The sequence below is a fragment of the Hemiscyllium ocellatum genome, chromosome 16 (genome assembly GCF_020745735.1).
Source record: "Hemiscyllium ocellatum isolate sHemOce1 chromosome 16, sHemOce1.pat.X.cur, whole genome shotgun sequence".
Classification (NCBI taxonomy): Eukaryota; Metazoa; Chordata; class Chondrichthyes; order Orectolobiformes; family Hemiscylliidae; genus Hemiscyllium; species Hemiscyllium ocellatum.
Window position 1 is genome coordinate 69768939 of NC_083416.1, and position 25187 is coordinate 69794125.

The window sequence follows — 25187 nt, forward strand, 5'->3', positions numbered from 1 at the left end:
TCACACCTTTAATGCATTGTCTGAGCTGAGATATCACCTTTTCTTTATATACTAATAAAACCTTAAGTTGTCGCAGGACTATGACTTGAAAGAAGTTCTGGAATTTACATATTAATCAATCAAATCCTGCAACCCATTCTAAATGATTAAAGACTCAACAGCAATCTAGGTTTACTTCGATCTTTTATTAGAAATTCTATGTCCTATGATCCTGCCCCACTAGCTACCTGTTGAAGGAGCAGCATTCCGAAAGCTTGTACTTCCAAATAAACCTGTTGGACCATAACCTTGTGTTGTGCGATTTCTAATTTGATGAGAGCTGTCAGTGAAGGTAAACCCCCGCTTAGAGGAGTAGCACATGGATTTATCAGCCAGCTAAACATCTTGGCAATTCCCTTTGCACTTGATTATCATGGATTTCATTTTACACTCAGGGCAATCTTTGAGACTGTTAGACTGAGGGCAGTGAGAAGTAGTATTACATCGATGCCCCAATTCCTATATCTTCTGAAAGGACCCATGAGTGTTCTACAGACCCATTGTCAGACCTAATTCGGTGAGGAACCCTGCATATACTTAATATGGTGGTCAATGTTTCAACAGGTTTTGGACAAGTTATATCTTTGACTTGTTGCACAAAATGACATTTGGATGAGTTAGTCACTGATCAGAGTATAATTGTGTCTGTTTGATCATGGAAAAGATCAGTCACAATCTTGCACCATGAATCTGAAAGAATCCAGTTTGGAATGACATATTGTTTCAATATCTTGATTGATGCCAGGACAATAGATGGACTCATATGATATCAGAAACACAGAAATAATCTAGCACAGAATCATACTAATCAAGCCAATCTCATAGCCTTTTTTCTGCAACCATGCGACCTACACTTCTGTAATCCAGCATGACTTTATGTAGAGCTTGTTGAACTATGACTTGTTTCCCTTTAAAAATGACATTCCTGGAGAATCCAGTGCCTCATCTCTGAATGGGCAGAGGAGCATGCCTGTTCATGGATCTGTTGAATGTGTTCAGGCCACCCACTGATGATCTCATTGAGCTGCTGCAGCTGCTTACCATCTGACGTGGTTTATTGAATCTGTTTTGCTCAACTGTGACTAAAATGAGCAATTTGATATTAAGTTTATCTTCCAACTCAGATTCAATAATTCACTTGTAGGTCTAAAGTAATTTCATGTTCTTAGCAGGATTTAGAAATTGACTAAGAGCTTTGGAAGTTATAATTTCAGAACCAGGTTTGTGTTGTACACCTAAATTGTACCCTGGATCTTCATAAATAATGATTTGCATCATAGAGATACTCTTGGATGACTTTTGACAGATCATTTTGGTTTGTGGTTAGTATGGACAATGAAACACTTGTCTAATAGGGAGGAGTGAAGCTATTGTGTTCCAAAACCAGAGCAAGAGCTTCTCTTTCACTGTTGGAGAACTCTACCTGAGCCGTTGTGATGACCTTTGAACCAAATACAGTAATCTCGTCATCCTGTAATGCTCCAAAGCCTTTCTAGGTTCATTTACTACTAATGCAAAGCATTGGAGGATCACATATTTGCTGCATGAATGCATTTTTGTGAGATTGAAAAGAATGTTGGCAATCTTCCTATTGTATCTTCCGGAGTACCCTTGTGGGAGAGGGTCCTGAAGAGGAACAATCCGGTCAGCAATGGATAAAAAGTTGAAGAAACTGAGATAGCTTGTGTAAGTTATCTTTATCTTGAATTGTAAACATTTTCTGCATATCTTCTACTTTGGTAGGATCAGATCAATATGAATTCATTGAACGTAAGAAATTGATTGGCTCATGTTAACTCAGCATTTCTTTTCCTGTTGAGGATAAGACCATGTTTCCTTTCTACTGTCATGGGCTGAAGGAGGTTTGTGTCACATTCATGGTTAGATCTTTCAAGGACCACAATGTCACCTTTGATACAGAGACAATCCAGGCGATTCTCAATGATGTAATCCATATGTTGTAGGAACAAATCTTGGTAGGAGGATAATCCAAATTGTAATCTGAGAAAACAGTTTCTCCTGAAACGTGTTCCAAAAGTTATCAGCAACTGCAATAACGAGGAAAGAAAGATGAACCAATATTCATTCTTAGCATCAAGCTTGTAAAATGGCTTGACACGTGTATTTTGGATTAAGTCCTTGCAAAGTAGGAATGTTGTGTGGACTGCGCTTTAATGCATTGTTCTGCCATGTTGAATCTGAGCATACATGTATTTTTCAAGAAAGATGGCACTATGCAAGTAATGGAATTACACCAAGCAGTACAATGCTCGACTTTGAAGATTAAGTTTGGACCATGGAATCCAGTTCCACCTTGTGCTTATCTATCTGAATGTTGCCTACAAACTGGGTGATGCTGGTTGGGAATCACCTTTCGTATGCAATATTGCATTGCTTTTACCAATAGTTACCAATAGAATCAACCCTGTCTTGGTCAGGAAACTGATGAAGGGCTTATGCCCGAAACGTCGAATTTCCTGTTCCTTAGATGCTGCCTGTCCTGCTGTGCTTTTCCAACAATACATTTTCAGCTCTGATCTCCAGCATCTGCAGACCTCACTTTTTCCTTGGTCAATGATATGTCATGGATAGACTCAACGTCACAGTTTGACATTTCTGGGGCTGCAACAAAGGCTTTTTACCTTATGGACTGTGACAAAATATTGATTCTTGCATCCTGACTAATCAATGAATACTGGACCAACGATGTAAAAGCATTCAGGTATCCATCCTGGGAAGTCAAGTTGACATCTTAAGGTGGATAATGCCAATGCATAGAATGTCGGACTGATTGTAATATTTAGCTTATTATGTGCACCATACTGTGGTAGTTTCATAAGTACACCTCATGTAAGATGTATAAAGGGATGGTTTTCACATTAGGTCCAATCTGATGCTGGAGATCAGAGCTGACAATGTGTTGCTGGTTAAAGCACCACAGGTTAGGCAGCATCCAAGGAAAAGGAAATTCAACGTTTCGGGCCAGAGCCCATCATCAGGAATGAGGAGAGGGTGCCAGGCAGGCTAAGATAAAAGGTAGGGAGGAGGGACTTGGGGGAGGGGCGATGGAGATGTGATAGGTGGAAGGAGGTCAAGGTGAGGGTGATAGGCCGGAGTGGGGTGGGGGCGGAGAGGTCAGGAAGAGGATTGCAGGTTAGGAAGGCGGTGCTGAGTTCAAGGGAATCAACTGAGACAAGATGGGGGAAGGGGAAATGAGGAAACTGGAGAAATCTGAGTTCATTCCTTGTAGCTGGAGGGTTCCCAGGCGGAAGATGAGGCGCTCTTCCTCCAACCGTCGTGTTGTTATGTTCTGGCGATGGAGGAGTCCAAGGACCTGCATGTCTTCAGTGGAGTGGGAGGAAGAGTTAAAGTGTTGAGCCACGGGGTGGTTGGGTTGGTTGGTCCGGGCGTCCCAGAGGTGTTCCCTGAAGTCGGGCGTCCCAGAGGTGTTCCCTGAAGTTTCGGGCGTCCCAGAGGTGTTCTCTGAAGCCAATTTTGGTACATAATGCATGCTGCCATTACTTTTGGGGTATATCATTTGGAAGGAAAGAAAGGTTTCCTATCCATGCCCCTCATGATTAAATAAACCTCTATAAAATCACCCTTCAGCATTTGACACTTTGGAGAAAACAACCCCAGCTTATTCAGCCTCTCCCTAAAGCTCTAATCTTCCAACCTGGCAATATTCTTGTGAATCTTTTCTGAACCCTTTCAAGTTTCACAACATCCTTCCAAAAGGAACGAGACAAAAATTGTACGCAATATTCCAATAGTGACCTAACCAATGTCCTGTACAGCTGCAACATGACCTCCCAACTCCTGTACTCAATACTCTGACCAATAAAGGAAAGCATACCAAACGTCTTCTTCACTATCCCATCTACCTGGGACTCTACTTTCAAGGAGCTGTGAACCTGCACTCCAAGGTCTCTTTGTCCAGCAACACTCCCTAGGACCTTACCGTTAAGTGTATAAGTCCTGCACTGATTTGTTTTCCCAAAATGCAGTACCTTGTATTTACTTAAATTAAACTCCATCTGCTGCTCCTCAGCCGATCATCTGATCAAGATCCCATTGTAATCTGAGGTAACCTTCTTCGCTGTCCACTACACATTACAACTACAAACTTACTAACTATACCTTCTATGTTCATATCCAAATCATTTATATAAATGACGAAAAGTAGTGAACCCAGCACCAATCCTTGTGGCACTCCCCTGGTCACAGGCCTCCAGTTTGAAAAACAACCCTCCACCGCCACCCTCTGTCTTCTACCTTAGATCCAATTCTGTATCCAAATAGCTAGTTCTCCATGTATTCCATGAGATCTAACCTTGCAAACCAGTCTCCATGGTGAACCCTGTCAAACACCTTACTGAAGTCCATATAGACCATGTCCACTGCTCTGCCCTCATCAATCCTCTTTGTTACTTTTTCAAAAAATTCAATCAAGTTTGTGAGACATGATTCCCCACGCACAAATCCATGCTGACTATCTCTAATCAGTCCTTGTCTTTTCAAATACATAGACATCCTATCCCTCTGGATACCCTCTAACAACTTGCCCACTACTAATGTCAGGCTCACTTCTCTATAGTACCCTGTCTTGTCCTTACTACCTTTCTTAGCCAACCTCCTGACTTCTGGCACCTCACCTATTGATGATATAAATATCTCAGCAAGGGGCCCAACAATCACTTCCCTAGCTTCCCACATAGTTCAAGGGTATACTTGATCATGTCCTGGGGAATTATCCACCTTTATGTGTTTCAAGACATCCAACACTTCCTCCTCTGCAATATGGACATTTTTCAAGATGTCACCATCTATTTTCCCACATTCTATATCCTCCATGTCCTTCTCCTCAGTAAACACTGATGTAAAATACTTGTTTAGTATTTCCCCCATTTCCTGCGGCTCCACACAAAGACTGCTTTGCTGATCTTTGAGGAGCCCTATTCGCTCTCTAGTTATCCTTTTGCCCTTAATGTATTTGTAAAAGCCCTTTGGATTCTCCTTATCTCTATTTGCCATAGCTATCTCATGTCCCCTTTTAGCCCTCCTGATTTCTCTCTTAAGTATACTCCTACTGCCTTTATACTCTTCTAAGGATTCACTTGATTTCTCCTGTCTATATCTGACAAATGTTTCCTTCTTTTTCTTAACCAAACCCCCAATATCTCGGGTCATGCAGCATTTCCTACACCTACCAGCCTTTCCTTTCACCCTAACAGAAATATACTGTCTCTGGACTTTCATTATCTCATTTCTGAAGGCTTCCCATTTTTCAGCTGTCCCTTTACCTGCAAACATCTGCGCCCAATCAGCTTTTGAAAGTTCTTGCCTAATACCATCAGAATTTGCCTTCCTCCAATTTAGAACTTCAACTTTTTAATCTGGTCTATCCTTTTCCATCACTATTTCAAACCTAATAGAATTACGGTTGCTGGCTCCAAAATGCTCCCCCATTAACACTTCAATCATCTGCCCTGCCTTATTTTCGAAGAGTAGGTTAAGTTTTGCACCTTCTCTAGTAGGTATGTCTACATACTGACTCAGAAAATTTTCTTGTATAGTCTTAACAAATTCCTCTCCATCTAAACCCTTATCACTATGGCAGTCCCAGTCAATGTCTGGAAAGTTAAAATTCCCTACCATAACCACCCTATTATTCTTACAAAGTATCCTTACAACTTTGTTTCTCAATTTCCTGCTGACTATTTGAAGTCTATAATACAATCCCAATAAAGTGATCATGCCTTTCTTATTTATCAGTTCCACCCAAATAACTTCCCTGGACGTATTTCCAGGAATATCCTCCCTTATCAAAAATGCCACTCCCCCACTCTCTTGCCTCCCTTTCTGTCCTTCCTGCATGGTTTGTATTCTGGATTATTAAGCTGCTAGTCCTGTTCATTCCTGAGCCACGTTTCTGTAATTGCTATGATATCCAAGTCCTATTTTCTTAACCATGCACTGAGTTCATCTGCTTTCCCTGTTAGGCCTCTTGCATTGAAATAAATGCAGTTTAATTTGTCAGTCCTACCTTGTTCTCTGCTTTGTTCCTGCCTGCCCTGACTGTTTGACTCTCTTCTGTTCTCAACTGTACCAGACTTACATACTCCTTCCTCAGTATCTCTCTAGATACCAACCCCTTACTAGTTTAAATCCTCCTGAGCAGCTCTAGCAAATCTCCCTGCCAGTGCATTAGTCCCCTTCCAATTCAGATGCAATCCATTTTTCTTGTACGGTCACCTCTATCCTAGAAGAGATTCCAATGATCCAAAAATGTGAATCCTTCTCCCATTAACGAGCTCTTCATCCATGTATTCAACTGCTCTATCCTCCTATTCCTACCCTCACTTGATTGTAGTACAAGGAGTAATCCAGATATTAATACCCTCAAGGACCTCTTTTTTAAACTCCTGTCTAACTTTCTATATTCTCCCTTCAGAATGTCATCCTTTTCCCTTCCTATGCCATTGGTTCCAATGTGTACAATGACCTCCCCCCATCTCCCCTTTAAGAACATTCTGCACCCTTCCCTGAGACAACCTTTGATCTTGGCACCAGTGAGACATCACACCATGCTGTTTTCTCACTGCTGGCTGCAGAAACATCAGTCTGTGATCTTGACTAGAGAGTTCCCTAACACAATTGATTTCTTGGAACCTGACATATCCCCCATTACATTGGAGCCAGTCTAGATACCAGAAACATGGCTGATCATGGTACATTCCCCTGAAAGTCAGCCATCTCCTACCTTTTCCAAAACAGCATACCTGTTTGAAATGGGGATAATCACAAAAGACATCTCAACGACCTGACTATCTCTCTTACCTTTCCTGGAGTTAACCCACCTACGTGACTGTATTTGTAGCTTTTATCCCTTCCTATAACTGCCATCCATCACACCCACAGCTCTTGTAAATTTGTCATTGCCTCTGTAGCTCTATCCAATCCATTCAATGTGACAGGATTTGCAACCAATGACATTTATTGCAGATATAATCCTCAGTAACTCTTAAATTCTTCCAAAACTCCCACATCTGACAAGAAGAGCATTATACTCTACTAAAGGCCATTTTGCTCCTTCCAATCTACAGACCCAGAAAATAGCACAGTCTTATTGCTCTATAAAACACTGCTCCAGGCTAACTTAATGCTTATGGTTTATATTTTTAAAATTCAATCAAGAGACAGATCCCAATAAAAAAGTATAATCAATAAAAAACCCACTCTACTCACTAGCGTTGATTTTTGGCAAGGCTATACTTAATACTATTTACTTATCTGTTTCTGACTGGGACCGCTCCCAAACAGGCTTCTCCAACATCAGTTGTGAATTTTGCTATTTGTTAAGATTTCCTAGACACTCTCCAATGTTGAGCTATACATGAATTCAAACAGCAGAGTCAGGAACTGCACAGATTCACCGCTGTGTCAGTTAGCAGTGTAGGTTTCTTTCTCTCTCTCCCTTAAAGACAATGTGCTCACTCCCTTTGTCTGTCTTTCTCTCTTTTAAAAGTGCTGTTATTCTGATTTTTTTTTTCAATGTTCCAAAACAATTGCAACAGCATTTAAAACAGTAATTGCTGCCCCTGGAATGAGAGGAAATCACCTCCAGCACCGAAAATACCTCAAAAGAGGAGCAGCCTCTTGCAGCCAGAAATTTTTCCCACCCTCCATCTTGGATTACTCAAGTTGAGGTCAAAACATCAAATGCTTTTAAGAAGAGGATAGATATAGTTCTTCGGACAAAAGGGGTCAAAGGGTATTGGTTAAAGTGCTGAAATTCCCTTCCTAATGCCATATTGAATCTACCTATAGCACATGGACTGCAGCAGTTCAAGAAGGCAGCTCACCACTAACATTAAGAATGAGCAAGAAATGCTGACCCAGCCAGCAACACCAGTCACATCTCACGAGTGAATTTAAATAAAAGAGCAGGAACACGGTACAAAGTTGGGGGATCAGTCTTGATCAGATTTAATGGCAGAGTGGGCTCAAAGGGCTCAATGGTCTAGTCTTTTCTTTACGATAAAGCAATCATGCAAAATTTTGAAGTCAAAGACTTGGAGAAAGGTGGGGTAGGGGTAAATATAATTTTGTTATCTTCATGATTGGTAATGGGTTTACTATGGGGGGAAAATGTTGGATTCGGTAGTGGTCCATGTTCTACTGACTCCACGCATGCTACTGATGTCATAGACAGTGTGTGTATGGAGATAAGGACTCTAGCTTTTGGGGGCTACATGTGTACTTTTACGAGTTCCCTAAGTCCTGGTAATTATGCTGACTGAATGTAGTTGTATTTATTGCTATCATGAAATAAACCTTCTTGTTATGTAAGAACAGAGTCTGTTCTGGAGATACTCTGTTATGGTCTGTCCTCTACCAATAATCACTGTACTATTTGCGCTTAGGCCCGCGCCAAAGGAGGAGTTGGTGGTAGACAATTACCTCAATCAAACCTGAACCAGAACCACATCTGCTCAATGTGGCAAACAGCAAGAGCTGTCAGATGTGATCATCTGCAAAAGCACCGCATGATCAGCAAGCACTTGCCTCCCACACAGCCTCCAAGGACACCAAGAATATTGCTGGAGATTGATGCTGTGGGTGTAAGAAATTTGGAAGTCTAGGGGAGACAGGGAGAAGTGAGAGTTGAAAGAAAACTGTAAGTGTCTCACGAGGCTAATAACTTGTGGGAAGAATGAACTTGGGAAGTTTGTGGAATAATACTAGCTTAGTAGTAGCTATATTACTAGCTATTACTAACAATAGCGAGTGGGATAGCTAGGGACACCATTGCTAAGCCACTAGAGAGCTGAAGCCTTGCTATATTATGCTTCAACTTATTGTCTGCAGGCAATAAATGCTAACAGTTTCCATTTGTCTTGTGTTGATCCCTATTGATCCTCCTAAAAGCTCCTACCAATCTTTCTACATGTATCTTCTACAAAAAACACTGTATCAACTTGCCCAAACTCTTTCAACAGAATTCTCCAAACCCACAATCAACCACTTAAAAGGGCAAGGACAGCAAATGCAAGTAAACATTACCACTGGCATGTGATCACTTCAAACCACACGCTACCCATCCATCCAAACCACCATTCCTTCACTGATCACCAGATTAAAATCCTGGAATTTCCACTCCAATCCTGCACTCAACATCACTGTGAGTGTTTCTCCATTACAATGGCTCAAGAAGTTGGATGGCCACCACCACCTCATCAATGATTAGACGTTGGCAATAAATGCTGGCTTGTCTAGTAATGCTCCTACCCTAACTTTTTTTAAACCTTGTAAACACAAGCCAAAACATTTCTCAATAACAGAAGAATGAGAATGGGAGGAGATCTCTATGAAGCACGCAGGATTTTGAAGCAGTTTCACAGGGTAAGCCCTGATAGGTTGTCTCCCTGTCTGGGGAATATAACACAACTAAGTCTCCAATAATGGGCAGCATCCTGGCTCAGTGGTTAGCACCGCTGCCTCACAGTGCCAGGGACCTAGGTTCAATTCCAGCCTCAGGTGACTGTCTGTATGGAGTTTGCACATTCTCCCTGTGTCTGTGCAGGCTTGCTCTGTTTTTTTCCCACAATCCAAAGATGTGCAGATCAGGTGAATTGGCCATGCTAAATTGCCCATTGTGTTAGGTGCATGAGTCAGAGGTAAATATAGAGGAGGGAATGGGTCCAGGTGGGTTACTCTTCGGAGGGTCTGTGTGGACTTGTTGGGCTGAAGGGCCTGTTTCCATATTGTGGGAAATCTAATCATAAGGTTGGTGGGGCTGGTCAATCATTATCACTGAAATCAGGAGAACCTTCTTCAGTTGGAGGTTGTAGATATTGGGATTCTGCATCAGAAGGGGTTGTGAATAAACACAAAACAAAGAGAACACATTTTCGGGGATTGTTATAAAACCCCATTTGTATCAGTGACATTGCAATCAGTCACCTCAGAACTGCAGCAAGTCAGTATATTGAAGATATGTCCATTAACATATCATGAAGTACGAATGCTGAATACAACAAGAGTATGCAACTGATCTCATCACCCTGGACATACCTTTCTCCCCTTCCCTGGACAGTCACAAAGTACACACTGAAAGAGACACAGCATAGAGTAATGTATTATTTCCACTTCTGATCCCACTTGCTGTCCAAGCACATTATTTGTGAGGAATAAACAAGAAGTCACAAAACTAGAAGGGTAATCAATGCCCATGGGATCACAGCCTGAGAGGAACAGGAGGAGATCAAGAAAGGGGAATAACGTTATACAAAATACTAGTTCACAACCCATCAAAAATGGATTTTAGAGTTCTATTGAGGAATGCTGCCATCTAGTGGTGTAAGTTAAAAAGCAAAACACTTTGATCTTTGAACTTTGAGCAAAAAGGATGCTCATGGGATACTCAATGGAATACAACCAATAGAGAGCATGGAATTCTGATGCACAGTACTACAAGGTAATGTGTTACACCCATGTTATATTCTTGAAAGGTATTTTAAAGTAAGTCCATGTACATTAGTTCAATCAATACCCTCCTTTCTGAAGCTGAATAATGCTCTACACTGAATGTTCAGTGGCTTATGATTCTAACTCACATATTGGCTAAAACATGTGAATCTTGACTTCAGTTCATATTACCATATTATTGTGGTTTACAATGACGCCAAACTGGAAGCAGCAGCAAAAGCTTGCATTTATATAGAAGCTTAACCTTGGAAAACCATTGTAAGATTGTTCACAAAAGGAATTTTATTTTTAATTAATGCAGGAATAAAGAGGGGGGTATCAGGAAGAACACTTGGTCAATGAGTTGAGATTGAAGCAAGGTCTAACAGGAGAATATGGCATAGAAGTACAAATGAAGGAGGGAAGGTTTAATTATTGAAACCTCAACAGCTCAAGAAATAGACATGCATTGTAATTTACAAAGGAGCCAGTGTCAATAGAATTGAGAAATTTAGGACTGAAGGAGGAGACAAAAAATGGGAGGGTTGAAAACATTGAAGTGCAGAAGGGGTCATGACTCAAAGTATATCAGAATATAATCAATGGGCAATGATCAAGCTGGACCTATTGTTGGGTAGGGATATTGGCAGCCGAGTTCTGAATGAGCTCAAGGTAATGGAGGATGGACTTTGCGAAGTTTGCAAAGTGATAATTAGACAGATATTATCTGAAGTTGGCAAAGGGTTGCATGAAGGTTTCAGCAGATGAGGAACTGAGGTAAGGGTGGCAATGAATGGTGGTTAGTGAGGGCAGAGGAATCTAGGACAAATCTGTTGGGAAGAGGTTAATGTTAGCAGTTTGGAAAAAGGGTCAGAATGTGCAAAAATAGCTAGGATAGAATTCATAACGAGAAGTTAGATAAGGGTTACGTGCAAACAGACACAAAAGCGCAGGCAGTGAGCTTGGAAGGAGGTGAAAAAAATACTAGCGAGATAGAGCAGAACTATTAAAGAATTGAACTATTAAACCATTAAAGACTGAACAAACCTGATCAGTTTTACTTGTGTGTTCAGAACAACTCAGTAACTGCAAGGTGAGCCCTTGTGCCTCTGAGACAAACTAAAGGAAAGGAAAAATTAAATATAACAGAAATTGTTTTCCCACAGTTGGAAATTGTTGACCCACAGAATTATAGCAAGGGTGGCAATGAATGATGGTTAGTGAGGGCAGAGGAATCTAGGGCAAATCTTTTGGGAAGTGGCAGCATTTCCTTACAGATGCTACCAGACCTGCTGAGATTTTCCAGCATTTTCTCTTTTGGTTTCAGATTCCAGCATCTGCAGTAATTTGCTTTTATCCAGTTGTTAATATAGTGGGGGAGGTGATGGTCTAGTGGTATCATGGCTGTACTGTTAATCCAGAGACCTAGGTAATGTTCTAGAGAGTTGGGATCGAATCCTGCCATGGCAGATGGTGGAATTTGAATTCAGTAAATATCTGGAATTAAGAATCTATGATGATCATGAATCCGTTGTTGATTGTCAAGAAAAACGCATCTGGTTCATTAATGTTGCTTCGGGAAGGAAACTGCCATCTTTACCTGGTCTGGCCAACATGTGACTCCAGACCCACAGCAATGTGGTTGACTTTTAACAATTGGGGATGGATAATAAATGCTGGCCTGGCCCTCATCCTGTGAATGAGTGATAAAGAAAAATTGGTCAATGGGAAATACCATTTATGATCACAATACAAACAAATGCAAAACTTCAGTGAAACGTATTTAATCGGTTCAAGAAAGAATAGGACTCTGAGTAATGGGGATATATGTTTCCAGCATGTTCACTTTTCTGTCACAAGAACAGGAGTGTGTGGCACTTAATAAGAGGCACCTCGCCAGTGGCCTTACTGGGTGCCAGTCAGGTTGCTGACTTACACTATGTCTGTTAAGGCTACAAATCGTTTGAGTTTGCCTTACCCGGCCATCAAAATGGCACACATCCTAGCATCGGTGTAGTCGCTGGAAATCTCCATGGTAATGAATCTGAGGCAGAAACTCCAATAGGCCAAATGACCTCCTTCAGTGCTGTCAGATTCAATAATTTTATGAATAAAATTTTACCATGGAGATCGTTACTTTAACAACAGGCGGCTTCAAGCTAAATTTACTCACGCTGCGCTTGACTCTTTCGTCCCTCCCTTATAATCATTTTTGATTACTTCCTGTTATTGGTTGTTTCCAGGCCACTGGCAATAAGGCAAGTACAGAGTTCAAAGTTGTTCTATTATTGTCATGTACTTAACAAGAAACCGGGTCTGACATCTAAAACAAAACTGATAGTGCCTATTAAATAGTTGAAATATTTTAATAAATAATAGTTCTCCAGTCCTTCTGATGGTATAAAGTGACCCATAGTCAGCAGCCTGCAGAACAGGTGTGAATACCTCCTTTAAGCGGTAGGACGAAAGCACATGGTAAAACTCAAACCAGAATGTTTCAATTCATTGCTGCCCTATGTGAGCTGTTGAACTAAATTAATAACAGCTGCAGACTAAAGGATGGATCCGATAGCCTTGCTGGGACCACAGAGGGAGTAGGACTGATGGCAGGATGTTTCTGCGGAGTCAGTTTGAATTATTTTGACTTGAGGAGGGTAATTGTCTTTCGTTTAAAGGGTCATTCCAGGATTATGCATGAGGATAAGATGCAGAACTGTAATTAGTGTGGTCCTGTTATTTAATCACTAATTTCAATGCCTCCAATTTCTTTTTAATTTGGCTTGCGTGAAAACTGAAATAAAAATGCAGAAACATGCTTGTGTTGCTGCAAACCATACCAGTTTAAATGTTAACATTTATGTTCGTATCCCTGAATGACTACTCTTTAATAATGTAACAACACCCTTTTTAATTAACTTGGTCAGGACTCTTTCTTTCGTTGTTCATTATAGACAGAGTACAGAATGTACTCAGCCAGTCTGGGCTTGCAAAACCTGAAACAAAACATCTACTGTTGAATGTGATACTGTAATTGGACAGTATTTGCGAAACGATCATGGTTGTCATTAATAGCTGTACAGCAATTTAAGATAAGCAGTCGAGATCATAACCTAACTTATGTACAATTGCTAGAGTGATATACATTAATTCTCAGGAACTCATTTTCTGGAAACTGTTTTAAGTCTTGCGCCTTTTTCTAAATCACTCAGGAGCTTAAGAAGCATGTAGCTCACTATTGCTTTCTCCATAACAATACCTTGGCCAATCAACAGCCTTTCTCCTGTAGTATAACGTGTTGTGATTGTCTGAAATTTGGCATTCTTCTGTTTGTCCTGATAAGTTCAAGACAAAAAGCTTGGATCCCTTTTCCTTAAGGGTTAGAGTTGGTATAGTGTACTGTCACTGAAGTGGTAATGTGAAGTCCCAAGTTGATTCTCTTAGAGACATGTTCAAATCCCACGATGGTAAATCATGAAATTTTAATTCAATAAAAATCTGGAATTAAAAGGAAAGCTAGACTAATGGCAACTATTGTTGATTGTCACAAAATTCGGTATGAGAATGAAAGCACATGGTAAAACTCAATCCAGAATCTGGTTTCTGAATGTTCTTTAGAGGAGGAAATCTGTCATCTGTACTCTGCTGCACCTACATGTGACTCCAAACCCACGACATATGACGAGTTTTTAACTGCCCTCTGAAACAGCCATGGGATCAACTCAGTTCAAGGGTAATTAAAAATGGGCAACAAATGTCAGTCTGACCAGCAACAGCTACATTGCAAAAGGATTAAAAACTATTCAAATTGTGTAGTCTCATGTGGTTGGTTGTTTAGGAATTCTGGGATACAAGTTGATGAGATTGGTCCAAAATGTGTGAGGAAAAATGTTAAGGGCAATATGTAAAAACCTTTTCTTGTCCAAATACTTATCACTCATTTGATGTTTCAGGATAACAAGAGTCCTTTCAGTAGAAGCAAAACAGGAAAAAGTTAAGCTAATGTTTATTTTGAAGTTGTCTTCTGAGCATCATCCTTTAGCAAGTTTCATCCATTGGATTATTCAGGTATATACAGTCAGTTTCACTATAGCGCAGGAGTTCCGTTCTTGTGCAGATCGCGTAGTGGCAGCACCATTTAAACAAATGGGATCAGAATCGGGTTATAATCAATACACAGTTTAAAACTTTGAACTTTAGAAACAAAGTCCCTAATTCGTCAATTGTGTTGTAGCGAATTTGCATTAACGAAATGCACATTATAGCCGAACGACCTGTTGTCCTCAGCTCTGGAGGTTGGCTACTTTCACCCAAGGGTGGAAATGGGGAATAATGCAATCGAAACTTTACTAAGTATTGTGTCTTTTTACAAGTTTTCTTATGGAATGTGGATTTACCCAGCCAGGCCAACATTTGTTGCCCATCCCAAACTACCAGCATAGATGTTTGAACATCTCTACAGAGCTGACCAATTAGTCCCACACTTTAACTCTTTCCCAATAGCTCTGTAATTGTTTTACTTAATTAGAGAGCCTCTCTCTAGTCTGTAAAGATGCATAGATTATCATATCTCTCAGTCCTGTCTCACTGGCTTCACAATAAATTATTATGAAATCTACAATGCACTATTTTGTAAACAACTCAACAACTATTATCTGCACAGAAATACCCCAGATATAAAAACAAGATAAATTGTCACTTTTCCAGGAACATTAGATGAAACAGTACTGCTGGCAAAGAGAGCAAGGAAACCAATCATTAGATCGCACACTGCAATGTTTTACATCCACCCTAACTGGCCCCATTTAGAAATCTCAGCTGAAGTAGACCACCTCCAACAGTAGAGCATTTGCTCTCTGCTCCACCTCAGTGCCAATTTAAGATTACACAATCCCAGGTCTACAGAACAGAACTTGACCCTGCTATCTTCCGTCTCAGAGGTCAAAGTGACAGCAAGTGAACCATCTTAACAATGTGAAAACACATCCTACTTTTTAAAATGTGTTTTTGTTCTGTCATCTGATATCCAAACTTTTGTTGGCCAGAGCAGAATCTGATACCAGCAATAATTTTCTCTCTTCTCTGAGCATCTGTTTGTGAATGATAAAGTATGTTCATGTTTCTGAACTTTCAGTTTGGTCTCCTTATCGTTGGACAAGCGGATGTAACCTCCATGTCATTTAAGTTGTTTATTTCTCTCAGTCTGTCATTTAACACTTCACAGGCAGATCTGGTGAAAAAGAAAGAAATATCTTTGTGAAGAGACTCTCTCTCCTGCTCCATTTGCTCTAGAATCCATTTACTATTGCATCTCTTCTTTCTGCTTGGAGAAAATCAACATGTGTCAAGCTGGACACAGGACAGATTTTGTTCCTAGATAGGTATTTCTGATAGCTTGAGCATTGATGTTGAGGAATTCAATTGATTTAAATTTTAAATGGTCTGTTGTATTTTCTCGATACAGCTTCTTTAAAGTTTATCTCAAGCAAAAACGTCTGGAGGGTAATTTATCAAAACAGGATTAATATTTTCAAGCAGCATCATTTAACTGGAATGAGATCCCTGCAGAAAGTTCGTATGGAGGGAGTTAATTTAAAAATGACAAGGACTTCGTGGTAAAATGGGGAAAGGAATGCACAGAATGCTCTGGGGAAAATGAGATGGTTTACGTTTGAAAGGCCCCGGTTTGTCTTTTCAAAGAGGCCCCTGTGCAAATTGCATGAATTTCAAAGCAAAAAGCTGATCGTTGCTAATTCTGGGGCCAAGTCAGTCACAGAACGATCGGTAAGTCTACAATTCTTCTGGAACCATGACATTTCAATCTATCCAACTAAGTTCCAATAGATTGGCTGTAGTCTGATTGGAGATAGTCTTTCTTGAGAAAGATCTTTGTGGTCTGACTTTTTTTACTGTTAAAGCCCCTACGAAATATTCAAGAGCAGCTCAAGTCTTATTAAGATAGACACCAATCAGTTAAAGTATATTCATCAGTTCGAAACGAGACATTTTAACTTGGAAGTTTTTGATTATATGAAACAATCTAACTTAAATACAATTTTCTTGCTGATTTTACTTTTATATCCAGGGTACAGGAGACTATCACATGAAAAGAATTGACTAGACCAGGCCTACACTCCCAGTGGTTAAAATAATGAGATGTAATCTAATTGAGCTATGTAAAATTCTTAAGGAACTTGACAGAGTGGGTCCAGGTTATTTCTCCTGGCCTGGGGAGTCTAGTACTATGGATTACAGTCTCAGAGTTCAATTGTTTAGAATAATGATGAGTGAGAAATTAATTCGCTCTAAGGTTTGTGAACCACTGAAATTCTCCATCCCTGAAAGCTATTGATTCAGAGTTGCTGAGTATATTCAATACCAAAACTGATAGATTTTGTTACTAATGGAATCAAGAGGTATGGGGAAAAAGCAATATGTTGTGTTTGTGAAACATCCATGATCTTATTGGGTGGCAGAGCAACCTGGCACGGTAGCTCCTCTAATTGTTAGGGTTTGCTCTTCTGAGTCAATGTTGGTTTGGGAGGATGGGATTATTCAACATTTAATTGTTGCATCGCAATTAAGTTTTTTAGTTGGTGTTTTTCAACAAAAAACAGATTTCACCTCTTTCCACAGATTAAAGATTCTCTAAAAATGAGACACACTAAGCGGTCTCTCTCTGAAAGTCTATTCCTCACAGCCACAGCAGCCAGAACCAAATTAAAAGCGTAGATTTATTTCCCCAGATCGTTCATTCGGTAAAGATCTAAGGCCGGCAAACCATAAAGGTGCCTGGTATTAATCTTACATGAAGATTAAGTTGGCTGAACTCAGCTCAAACAGGGGGAAATGAATTACAATTACCTTTACCCTCACTGGGTGGGGTAAGATAAAAATGGCCTGGGTCACTCAATCTCACCGAACACTCCAACCCCCAAAGTCCCTGCTGAATCACTCCTGTACTGAAAGAGTACACCTTTGGGTGGCTTATTGTGGCACCCCTTGATAAAATGGACCAACGTGTTGAGACTGAGCCACAAGAAGGAGATATTGAGAGAGGTGACCAAGAGCTTGGTGTTAGAGGTTTAGAGAGGGAATCCTAGAGAGGAGAGCTTGAAGACTGAAGATAGAGCAGCCAAAAGATAGAGGGGTGGGATAGTGGCTCAGCGGTTAGCACTGCTTCCTCACAGCGCCAGGGATTCGGGTTCAATTCCTGCCTTGAGCAACATTCTCCCCGTGTCTGCATGGTTTTCCTCCCACAATCCAAAGATGTGCAAGTCAGGTGAATTGGCCATGATAAATTGCCCACAGTGTTAGGTGCATTAGTCAGGAGTAAATAGGGGGTAGGGGAATGGGTCTGGAAGGGTTACTCTTCGGAGGGCCTGTTTCCACACTGTAGGTAATCTAATCTAAAAATAAGTAAAAATAAATCATGATGCACAAGATTGAAGACCTCAGAGGATTTTAGATTGGGTGGGTTCGAGATAGGGAGGAGTGAAACCTTGCAGAGATTGAGAATTATATATTCAAGGTGTTAAGAAAATATTGTACCTCAGTGAGTGCAAAGGTGATGGACCAATGGGATTTGATGAGCATTATGAAATCAAACAAGCATTTTTGAGGATCAGCTCAAATTCGTGGGCAGCATGAAAGGAGAAACCCATCTGGAGAGCAATGGAAGAGGCAGCTCTGGAGGCAGTGAAAGCACAGATAAGAGTTTCAGCAGATGAATTGAGACAGAACTAAATTGGGTGATTACACAGAATAAACATAGTTTATGATGGAGAAGGTACAGGGTCAGAAAATCAACGCAGGGTTGAAGAATGCTATGTGTCTACACAGGCACAGTCAACCAAAGCATTACAAAGGCAGGATTTTATAAAATCGCTTTGTTCTGGGGACGTGAGTTTAATTTAAAATAGAGGAATGAAAGAGTCATGTGACCTGTTCTGAAATCTCCTGCTCTCGTTGGTTGGTTACTAAAGATTAAAGGGGCAGGGCCAGTTATCTTATTGAGAAGAAGGTATAAGGTATTCACATTTGGAGACAATGACTCAAACTGCTGCGCTGACAGTGGATGGACTTAGTCTCCAAGTCCCAGGGAGATGCTAAAAATGGTTTCGTAAATGGTTATACTTTAAACCATCTGCTTATTTGTAAGATAGAATGGTGTTAGGCAGTTTAGAGTTAATACAAACCCAATATGATTCATCTTGCCACGGAGATGGACATGGAAGAGAAAGAGTCCATAGGAAGTTGTTCAATGCAGACATTCTTAAATATCATTGAAATTCACACAGAGTTGGAGCACGAATCTGAGAGAGAGAGAGAGAGCAGGAAGATTAAGGCAATAAGTTATCTATATTTCACCATATGGTGAGAACTCACACTCAAATTGAACAGACCAATTTCCTAAAGATTTAAATAAGACTGGCAAAGTTACCTACTGTGAACAAGAGGCAAAAACCTCTTATATCTCTTACGGTCAATGTCAATTCTGAGATTAAGAGTTGCCTGACTTTGAAAGGAAAAGAAAGAAAACAAGATCTGAGAGTAATTTAGGACTGGTTACAGAAGAGTAGAATGCCTGCTTAAGGACCACAGTAAAGTGTAACTGTGACAGTAATTTTCAATAATTTTAAAAACTTAAATAAGGAATCTTTTCTGTAGTTTAGAGTATCATTTGTCTGTTGAAATAGTATTTCGTCAACGTGGCTTTTAATTTGACTGTTATAGTAAACATCTTAAAATGTGGAACCTTGTGCAATTTTTGCAATTATTCACTGGTAGAATTAATTTCTTTTCACATGTTAATGTTCTCCACAAGGATCATAATGCTATGCAATAGCCAGAGAGGTGGTGGGATGGATGTTTAGGGAACAGAGTTTATGGTCTTCCCAACAGTTTAAAAAGGAAGAAAAATTGCAAAAAGAAAGAAATGCTGCAGTAAAAGAACTAATACTAGCTCAGGAAGTTTGAATGAGGCAACAAATACATAAAGGGTGCAGTTAGATTGCCACTTTGAAGTGATTATTGGTATTAGTTCCTGACTTGTCTCTGGAGGAGATCATTGTAAAACTCCCTAAAGGCAACATCCTCTATGCACCAAATATAATTCATAGCATGAAGTGCTTTCAGGCAGCGATGGTATAAGCTGATAAGGGATGGGATAAATTCAAGTCGTCTTTGGCTAGTTTACTTAGACTCGACTAATAAAGGTTTTACTACTGGCTACTGTGATCTCTGTCTCCACGTGAACTGCAGTTAATTAGTATCCAGGACAGCTGACTCCACAAAGCTTTAACAGCAGAGTTCTGGTTATCTGCTCACACATAACTAGATTATTAGAAATCAAAATCTTTCTCTATCAAAAAGTATTGTACCCTATACAATGAAATTCCTCTACCAGGTATATTACCTTCTACCTTAATAGAATGGACAGTGACTACTTTGAGTTCTCACTTCTGTAATCATTGGTGAAATTGATCCTCTACTGTGCTGTTTTTCTGATCATAAGGGAGTATAATGTAATTATAGAAACTGAAAAAGGAGGAGTTTTGAAGCATGAGATAGGAACATGCCTGGCTCCAAAGGTCCATCTGCATTCAAGGAGGACTGAGCTGCCTTATTTTTTCCTCTGGTGAGGCACGAGAAGGTGAAATCTGATCCAACACCCTGGAGGTAGGGTCAAGGCAGCAACGTAGGCTAGAAAGCCCATCTCCAGTTACTGGGCCTGGCCAAGTGATTGAAGCTTCCATGGGGGAGCATTTTGGGAACAGTGATCATAATTCTTTAAGTTTTAAGGTGCTTAAGGATAAGGATAAATCCTCAGGTGAATGTACTAAACTGGTGGAAACCTAACTACAACAATATTAGGCAGGAACTGAGGCATGTTGACTGGAGTTTGAGGGTAAGTCCATGTGGGAATAAGTAAAAGATAAGGATAGCAAGATTCAGGAATTTTGGATGACAAGGTAAGTTATGAGCTGACTCAAAAAGAGAAAAGAAGCATATGTGAAATTTAGGAAACTGAAGACAAATGGAGCTCTCAAGGACTACAAAGAACGCAGGAAAGAACTTAAACAAGGAGTTAGGAGGGCTGAACGGAGACATGAAATACCCATAGTAAACTGGATTAAGGAACATCCTAAGTTTTTTTTATTTTTGTGCATAAAAGGAGCAAGCCAGGGAAAGGGTAGGTCCATTCAAGGTCAAAGGAAAAAATTTATGCATGGAGCCGAAGGGTGTGGTGAGGTCCTTGATGAATTTATGAAGAAGGACAATGGGGGTGCGATTCTGGAGAGAGTTATGTTGAAATTCTAGGGTATGTCAATACAAAAAGAGGTGCTGGATGTTTTGAAAAGCATTAATACAGACAAATCCCAAAAACTGATGGGCTCTATCCCAGAAGACAGACAGAGGCAATGGAGGAAATTGCTGGGGCCGAATATGAAATCTTTATATCCTCTCTAGACACAAGTGAAGTACTAGAGGACTGGAGGATAGTCAATATTCCTTTGTTTAAGAAGGCAACAGGGATAATCTGGGTAATCACAGGCCAGTGAGCCTTACATCAGAGATAAGAATGTTATTGGAGAAGATTCTTAAGTTCAGGATTAACTTGGATTTGGAAAATAATGGACTTATTATGGACAGTTGACGTGGTTTTGGGCAGGGGAAGCCATGGCTCACAAATTTGATTGAGATTTTTGAGAAACTGACAAAGATGATTGATGAGGGTATGGTGGTGGATGTTGTCTACATGGGCTTTAGCAAAGCATTTAACAAGGTCCCTTATGGCAGACTGATACAGAAGATGAAGTCACATGGGATCCACTGTAAGGTGATAAGATGGATTCAGAACTGCATGGTTGCAAAGAAATAGTAGAGGTGGAATGATGTTTTTCTGACTCGAGATCCGTGACCAGTGGTGTTGCGCAGAGATTGGTGCTCAGACCCTTGTTGTTTGCAATATATATATTATATATGAATGATTTGGAAGAGATATAAGTGGTCTGACTAGTAAATTTGTGGATGACACAATGTCTGAGGGAGCTGCAGATAGTGAGGGGAATCGCTAGAGTATACAACAGGATATAGATAGGCTGGAGACTTGGGCAGAGAAATGCCAGATGAAATTTAATCTGGATAAATGCGAGGGGATGCATTTTTGAAGGTCCAATTATAGAGAAAAATAAATGGTAAATGGCCGAACCTTAGAATCATGAACATAGAGTCATAATATCATAGAGATGTACAACACAGAAATAACTTGCTCCAACTCGTCCGTGCCATCTAGATACCCTAACCTAATCTACTCCCTTTGACAGTACTTAGTCCATATCCCTCTAAACCCTTACTATTCATATACCCATCATCCAGATGCCTCTTAAATGTCATAATTGTACCAGCCTCCACCACTTCCTCTGGCAGCTCATTCCATACCTGGACCACCCTCAGCATAAAAATGTTGTCCCTTATATATCTTTTATATCTTTCCCCGCTCATCCTCTAGTTCCGGACTCCACCAACCCAGTGAAAAGACTTTGTCTATTTATCCTATCCATGCCCCTCATGATTTAAGGTCACCCCTCAGCCTGTGATGCACAGGGAAAACTGCCCCAGCCTACTCAGCCTCTCCCTATTCCTCAAATCCTCCAAACCTAGTAACATCCTTGTAAATCTTTTCTGAACCCTTTCAAGTTTCACAACATTCTTCCGATAGGAGGGAGACAAGAACTGCACACATTATTCCAAAAATTGCCTAACCGATGTTCTGTTCAGCCATAACATGACCTCCCAATTCCTTTAATTGATGCTCTGACAATTAAAGAAACCATACCAAATGCCTTCTTCATTATCCTATCAACCTGCGACTCCACTTTCAAGGAATTGGTGAACCGGCACTCCAAGGTCTCTTTGTTCATCAACACTCCCCAGGACCTTACCATTAAGAATATAAGTCCTGCCCTGATTTGCCTTTCCAAAATGCAGCACCTCACATTTATCTAAGTTAAATTCCATCTGCCACTCCCCGGCCCATTGACCCAACTGATCAAGATCTGGAGGGATTTAGGCACACAGGTCCTGAAAATGGCAACATAAGTTCATAAGGTGATCAAGAAGGTATATGGTATGCTTGCCTTCATTGTTTGGGGTATAGAGTAGAAAAATTTGCAAAGTATGTTGCAGCTTGTTAGAATTTTACTTAGGCCACATTTAGCATATTATGCAAAATTCCAGTCACCACATTATCCAATAGATGTGAGAGCATTGGAGAAGGTACAGAAAAGGTTAACCAGGCAGTACCTTTGGACGGTGTTAGCTATGACGAGAGATTGGACATATTCGGAATGTTTCCACTTGAACATCGGAAGCTGAGGGGCAACCCAACAGAGATCTACAGAACTTTGAGAGACATGGATAAAATGGGTCAAAGGGTTCTCCCAGGGTAGAAATGTCAATCACTCGGGGACATTGGTTTAAGGTAAAAGGAGGAAAGACTAAAGGAGATGCAAGAGACAATTTCTTTTTAACAGAGGCTGAATGCACTGCCAGTGAAAATGTAGAAGCAGCTACAAAGTGACACACAAGAGGAATCTTGACAGATTCATGAATAGGCAAGAAATGGATGAATTTGAACAATGTTGAGGCAAAAGGTTTTTAATTTAGAAAGCATCTTGTGTCGGCATAAGCTCAGTGGGTCGAAGTGACTATTCCTGTGATATATTGTTCTTTGTTATTTGTTCTATTAGCTAAGTCCGTCATCCCTCATTCCCCAGCCACCCACATGACACCATGTGTCCTCATGTCTCCCATGTGCCCTCCATCACCCTTCATACTCCTAATGCCTTCCGTATCCCCATGTATCCTATATGCCATTCTCCCAATTTTCAAGGAGTGAATAAGCTTTTCCCAAAGTCTGGAAAGTCTGTGAAATTATAATTGAGTTGAGACAATAATGAACAAAATTTAGAAAATCTGCTGCGTAAAAGTGTACAACTTAAACTTCAAGTAGACGTTAATCAAGCACAGCCATGCACAGTATTAATGATAATAAGCTTTTATACACTTCACAACTCCTAGTCTTATCGAAATAAACATGCAGGCATTGAAAAATTATTCAAAGAGAAAATAAAAGAAAAACACTACAAGGGAATAAAAAATGTCAGCCAAGCAAACCTGTCACTCTTTTGCAAGCTGTGTCAACATTGGTAGCTTAGCTAAGAATATTATCCATTATTGGAGCTTCATCATAGGGCCCGTTGGATTACCAGATGTATGGCGATCTTTTGTAATGTCAATAGTTGTTAGAAAGCTTCACTATGAATCTCAAGTCCTAAGTATCTCGTATCTTTCTCTACAACTTCCCCATGCCTGTTATTGCTCGCTCCAGAGTAACTCATATTTATCTGTTCTCCCCGGGTTCATGGTTACTGCTATAGTTCAGTTGTAACTCGCTCTACCTTTGAATCTAAGATCGTACATAGATCAAGATCCACTCCAAAAACTTGAGTCCAAAATCAAGACTGGCAGTCTGTTACAGTACAGAACGAGGGCTGCACTGTCCAGAGGTCCCATCCTTTGGATCAGGTGCCAAATCAGGGCCTCACTTTTATCTTAGCTGAATGTAAAATATCCCAAGGAATTTTATCAAAGAAAACCAGGAGAATAACAGTTAATATTTATCTTTCAATCCACAACACCTGACCTTTGGAACATAGGAAATAGGAACAGCTCCTTTGGCCTGCACTGCCATTATTCTGGATCATGGTTGACTCTGTCTCAATGCCATTCTCCCACACTATCCCCCATGTCACTTGATGTCTTTAATATTTAGAAATCTGTTGGTCTCTGTCTTGTACATATTCAATGAACATATTTCATTCATAAATAGAGTCATTGAGTCACACAGTATGGAAACAGACCCTTCATTCCAACTTGTCCATGCCAACTAGGTTGGTAAACTTAACTCGTCCCATTTCCCTGCATTTGATCAACATCCCTCTATACCTTTCCTATCTATGTACCTGTCCAAATGCTTTTAAAATTTTGTAATTGTACTTGCCTCTACCACCTGCTGTGACAGCTCAGTCCATATAAACACCACCCTCTGTGTGAAAGCATTACCTTCAGGTCCTTTTTAATTCTTTCCCCACTCACCTTAGACCTATGCACTCTAGTTTTGGACTCCCATACCCTGGGGAAAAGACTTTATCTATGCCCCTCACAATTTTATAAATCAGCCTCCTACACTCCTTGAGAAAAAACTCCTAGCATATCCAGAGTCTCCTTATAACCTCCAGACTTGGTATCATCCTTGTAAATCCTTTTTGCACCCTTTCCAGTAAATCTATATATTTAATTAAACAACAATCACAATTCTCTGGGTTAGAGAATTCCAAAACAGAAATTCCATCTCCATGAAATTCATCATCATCATCTTGTTTCTAAATGGGCGACCCCTTTTTCTGAGATTATGTTACCACTTGAATTTAACCCCATCAAGGGGAACCGTCCTTCCTGAACCTATCCTGTTGAAGAAACAGTCAATGCTGAACAAACAGGATGTCAAGCTGGTATTTATAAAACTGGATGAGAAAATTCATCACTTCCAGCAGCGTCATCATTTTATTTTGGCACAGTCTTGGATGATGGCCCAGAAAGCATTCCCAAAATTG

At 40.3% G+C, this 25187-nt stretch overlaps 1 protein-coding gene across 1 annotated transcript in view; it reads left to right on the forward strand.

Moving 5' to 3' along the window:
• Nucleotides 1-16034: 16034 nt before the first annotated feature.
• The window catches only part of LOC132823253 (fibroblast growth factor 1-like), a 28645-nt gene continuing 19492 nt past the window's right edge, over nt 16035-25187 (forward strand). Inside the window, exon 1 of the mRNA XM_060836899.1 lies at nt 16035-16290. The gene's annotated coding sequence lies outside the window, so the exon portion shown is untranslated. The remainder of the gene's footprint in view (nt 16291-25187) is intronic.